Raw genomic sequence first — 6,000 nt, forward strand, 5'->3', positions numbered from 1 at the left:
AAATAAAAATAAAATCGATATAAAATTTGTAAAACATATTTATTAAGAAAGACAAAATTCTATCACATATCATAGCTACATTGTTTTATTTTTAATAAATTATTAATGATCTAAATTCATAATAAAAATAAATATGATAATATTTTAATATGGAATGAGTATTTATATTAAAATTTAATATTTTTATAATCATATGAAAAACTTAGATAATTAGATCGTCTTAATATTTTTTTATACTCTCCAAATATTTTTTTTTAATTTAACATTTTTAAATTAAAATTACTAATACTCTTTTGAGTCATTGATGATTATATTTTCGAAAATAAAATTTTAATTTAAACAAATTTAAAACAAAAAATCAATATGAAAAATGTGATAAAGGTACCAAATATGTATCTATCATATTTTTCATACCCTTCTCATATTTTTTTTACTAATCTCACATTTTTGTAACCTAAATTATTTAGATTTTTTAAATTTTAGATTTTCATTTTAACTTGAAATGAGAATAAAATAATTTAGAGTTATTATTGATAGAATTGTTAATATATATATATATATAGGAATTAAAAATAGGAATGATGTAAATTATCCTTAAAAAAAAAAAAAGAAAATTAAAACACAAAAAATTTTGAGAGGGTATGATTAACCTTTCCTCGTATTTTTCATATGCTTCTTCACATTGTTTTGTACCATCGGAAATTTTACAAATTTTCAATTTTTTTTTCACTTATAAATACAATAATATTGTTTATTAATAGTAATTAAATTTAGAAATGATGGAAATTATTTTTTTAAAAAATTAAAATTTAAAATACCTAAAAATTGTAGAGGGTATGAAAATGTGAGGAATTGTATAAACAGTGTGAGAATCCTCACATCATTTGTAGCCTTCATTACATTCTTCTTCTATCCCCATAATTTTACAATGTAAAAAAATAGAAAAAAATCACTTAAAAATGCAATCCATACTAATTAACCTTAAAAATGATGAAAAATATCCTTAAAAAAAATTAAAAATTAAAACACTAAAAAATTAGGGAGGGCACAAAGAATATGAAGAAGAGTCTCACATTCTTCATACCATATTCCAAATTCTTCGTACCATCATATTTTTATATTTTTTCCAGTGATTTTTTTTTTTCATTTTGAAATGGGATAATATTGCTTATCTATACTAATCAAGCTTAAAATGATAAAAAATTATCCTTAAAAAATTAAAATTTTAAAGCACTAAAAAATAATTTCCCAATTTTAAGAGTTTTTTTGACTTGAAAATGTAATGATATTGTTTATCCATACTAATGAAGCTTAGAAATTATGAAAAATATCCTTAAAAAAATGATACATTAAAAAATTGAAAAGAGCTCAAATTACACTTAGAATTAATTGAAATCATAGTCATTGTATTCTTTTTCCTACTTTTAATATTTCATCCAATCTTTTCCCAAAAAAAAAAAAATGAAATTTACAATAAAAATTTAATAATACAATTTTCAATTACTATTTAACAATAAATACTCATATTATTTAAAAGAAAAAAAATCCACTTCAAATAGTTATGATATTGTTTTAAAAGATTGATTACACTTAAATTTTTCTTACCCTCTAATTTTTCAAAATTTTAAAATTTATTTTTAATTTTTTTGACACTTCTAATAGCATCAATATTGCTTAGGTATACTAATCATTTGTTAATGATGGAAGTTAGGCACAAAAAATTTTAAATAAAAAAAAAACAAAAATTTCCTCGCATTTTTGTACCATTCCCACATTCTTGGCACTCTCCAAAATTCTCAAAAATTTTTTATTTTAACAATTTTTTTCCAATTCCAAAAAATGCTTTCAATATTTAATCCAATCTCCTATATATAAAAAAATAAATTGCAGTTAATAATACCCTTTTTAATTAATAATTGATTGATCATAATTCTGATTTTTAATAATAAATACTCATTTTAATTTAATTATAAATGATTTTTTTCACAATGTCTTAGTATTAAAACCTTATATCATAAAATAAGTGGCAAATTTTATTTCACAAATTATTATTTTTACAAAATTTTAATTATTTTACAATTTTTATAAAATAAATTTTTCAATAATATAATCGGTGATTGTAAAGATAATTTACATATAAAGTGCATAAGATTGCTTCATTTTAAAGATATGGTAATTGACAACGATGTCAGTAATTACAAATATATCAACACTTCGATTTTAGAGATATATTGATATATTGACCGTTATTTTGGAAAAAAATTTGATAAGCCTAAAATTTATCAAAACTAATGAAAATATAAGAAAAATTTATAAAAATATAATTAAAAGTATAATAAACATTTTAAAATTGTTTTGTTGAATAAATTAATATATGTATGATATAATTTATCATATTTGATAATAATATTATATGATTCAATAAAAAATATAAATATAATTTTTATAAGTATATATTCATTATTAAATTACATCATATATTATCCGATAATAGTAATATGATATTTGATTATAATATGTCTAATTTTAAAATATATTTAATATTAAATTTATGATACATTTAATTTAATTGTATTAAATAATATAAAATAAATGATGATATAGGTATGTTTTTTTAAAATTTAATTAATATATTAATAATATTTAAAACATTATAAAAAAATTATAATGATACTTTTTATAATTAAATAAATAAAAAATTTCATTTAATTATAATTAATTTATTGTTAAAATATTGTTTTAATATTTTGTTTATATGATAATTTTTAATATATATATATATATATATATAAGGGGTGAGCTTGCCCCCGTGGTGGCAAGGTTTATGCCAAACCTTTGTTTTCGATCCCTGTTTCGTTTTGACAACTATCAAAATCCAATATCCCCGGTAGAAATTTTCATCCATCACCAACGGTAGGTAACTTGAAGTATTGGTTTTTTTGAAATTTTTATTCTTCTAAACTTTACACATGGCTTATTTGTATTGGGTGAAAAATAAAGCTATGGTCACCGAAGCCACAAAATGATTATGTTTTCTACTTTTCAACACGACAACACCTTTATTATTAGACTTCTGCAGTCTGACAATAGGATGGGAGTCTGACAACAGAATTAATGGTCATGACTTGACTGTCCACAACCCAATACATTCTTACCCTCTCTACACGTAACACCCAAGACATACAACAGTTCATGCACGCAATAATTAAATCTGTCTAATGATCTCCAAGCATAAAAACAGAAATATTTAATGTCTAATACTGTCTAATTTATTGCAGAAATTTAAAAATAAAAATGCAGATATTTGAATCTGAAAATTTTGTTTATTGAAAATATACCTTGATTACAAAGAGTTGATGAGTACAGGCTGGTTGACAGCAGAGGAATGACTCAGGTTGATGAATACAACAGACTGAAAGAAGAAAATTACAAGAGAAAATTTTTTTGAACTCTCAAATTTTTGCACTATCTCAGCTTTTTCCGCTCTGCCTGATGAAGAAAGTTGAAGCTCTATTTATAGGCGAGCCTTCGGACTTGAAATCATCTTGAATCTTGAATCTTGAAAATTTTGAAATCCATCACGTGTGGAGACAGTCTGCAGAGGGAGAATATTTTTTCTTTTCTTTGTCAGAGACTTGAAAAGAGAAAAAATTCTCTTTGCTTTCCCATTCTTCCACGTTGCTTGCAAAGTAGTAGAAAGTAGACAAATTCTACTATTCACTACTATTCATGACTTTTGATGTGGGGTTTTTTTTTTTTTTTTTTTTACTGGATAATTATAAGGGAACAAATTTACAAAGATACAGATGTACAAAAGATTCTTGAAATCTTTTATCTGGATTGACCCATAGGTCCTCTGTAAAGGATAAACTCAGGGTCTACGTATGAATCATTTGATAAAATTGCATCTTTAGTTTCTTCATTTTCTTGATCTCCAAACTGTTTGAGGGTTTGAATAAGTCCTTGACGATATTGCTCTAAATCAGTAGCGGCTGCTAATGAAGCTTGACATTTGCTTTTCAAAGTTAGGAATTCTTCTTGAGTCGGTCCTTGAGAAGAACTAGTTGAATATTTTGAACTTGATGATCCTGACCTTGTTGAAATTAATTGAAAAACCTTCTATTGACATACAAAATCATGATTGAATTTGTCCCGCCATTTGATGCTGAATTCTCTAGAAAGAGATAATGGAAATGAAGGAGGTTGCTCTTGCTTCTTGATAATATTCCATGAGAGAATCCATGGAATTCTTAATCTCGAACAGAAAGTCAGGAGTCTAGGCTGAGTGATAGACTGAGAAGAAGTCTTGCTCTTGTAGAAGTCAAATTTTTCTTGAATTTCAGGAGGAAATAAGGAGTCTAGTAGACCAAAGAAAGTCCGCCATTTTTGAAACCAAGCAGGGAATTTGGTATTGCAATTTCTTGAAAATTGGATGAACTAAGAATGCTGGCAACTTTGTAAATAAAACATATTATACCAAGCATCCATATAATCTATGTAATTGTAACTCATGGGATGAAAAGGTTGACTAAAAGCCTTGCAAGTGAAGGGTTTTTTTTATTCCAATCCGCAATGGTCATGACTCTGAGAATTTGACATTTGGAAAAAGCAATCCTCTAAGGATTGTTTTTATCAGTGTTATGAGTAATTTCAACTGAATCGGTGTCCACTAAGATGAACTCATAAAATTGACGAGTTTTCAAAGGATCATTTGAATTGAAATTGACTCATTGAGGAAAGATGTAAGGAAGAATTTTAGGAATCTCTTCATAATTGAACTCTGGCTCAATGAAAGCAATTTCTAAGGTTTTGGGTTTTTTGACATATTGACTATAAGAAAAGGAAGGAGAAGGAGACTGAGAAGGAGAAGGTAATGTTGAAATAGTGTAAGGGCTGGATTGTCTCTGAACAACAATATTTTTAGGGGTTGATTTAGAAGTTTGAATAAAACTTTTTGAAGATTGAAGAGGAGGAAAATCTGGACTCAAAACTTGAAAGGAATTTGAAGTTTGTAAAGGAAAAGTAGGACGAACATTTGAAAAGTTTGAAATCATGGCATAAGAAGCTTTGGTTTTCTTGGATGATGAAGGAAGTTGAGGCCTAACGGGAGTGCCCATTAGGATGGAGAAGGATCCTTACCTTGCAAAAACTCCCGAGTAAGGAAGTCAGGAAGAGAATTCAACTCTCATTTGATAAATTCAATTTTGAAATCAAAATTTGAAAGTAAAGCTTTCCATCTTGCAAAAATTTGTTTTAAAACTAAATTTTTAACATCTTTTTGTAAAATATCTTTTGCAGCTTTGCAATCAATTTTCAAAAGAAATTTTTATTTATCAAATCACTTTGAAATTTTGAAATACATAAAACTATGGATAAAACTTCTTTTTTTTTTACAGTTGAATAATTTATTTGAGTGCCCAACCAGATCCCTGAATGATATTTAACAATATGCACTTGATTATTATATTCTTGCTTTAATATGCCTCCATAACCTAAATTAGATGCATCTGATTCTACAATGAGCAATGCATTTGGATGAGAGATGTTGATGCATGGTAAACATTTGACTCTTTGTTTAATTTCTTTTACCAAACTAGTATGATGCTTAGTCCATGCAGGTGCATTTTTTCTAAGTCTTTTGTATAAGGGTTCACAAATTATTCTCAAATCTTTGAAGTAATCAGAAACATAATTTAAACAACCTAGAAATCTTTGTAATTGTTTTTTTATCTTTTATTCTCAAATCCCCAAGCTCTTTGATATAGAATTCATGGCCAAGTCTTGTGATTAAAGTTGTGATAAACTTGTCATTGTTTCTAGCAATAAGAATGTCATTAATGCATGTAAGGAAGAGAATAGTTGTTTTGTTTTCTTGGAAAATGAAGAGTGATGATTCTGCCTTATTGCAACAAAAACCAAGTTGAAGTAAAAATTTTGAAAGCTTTGTCAAACCAAGCATGTGAAGCTTGCTTCAACCTTTATAATGATTTCTTAAGAAGA

Source organism: Vitis riparia, chromosome 15, assembly GCF_004353265.1.
Source record: "Vitis riparia cultivar Riparia Gloire de Montpellier isolate 1030 chromosome 15, EGFV_Vit.rip_1.0, whole genome shotgun sequence".
NCBI lineage: Eukaryota > Viridiplantae > Streptophyta > Magnoliopsida > Vitales > Vitaceae > Vitis > Vitis riparia.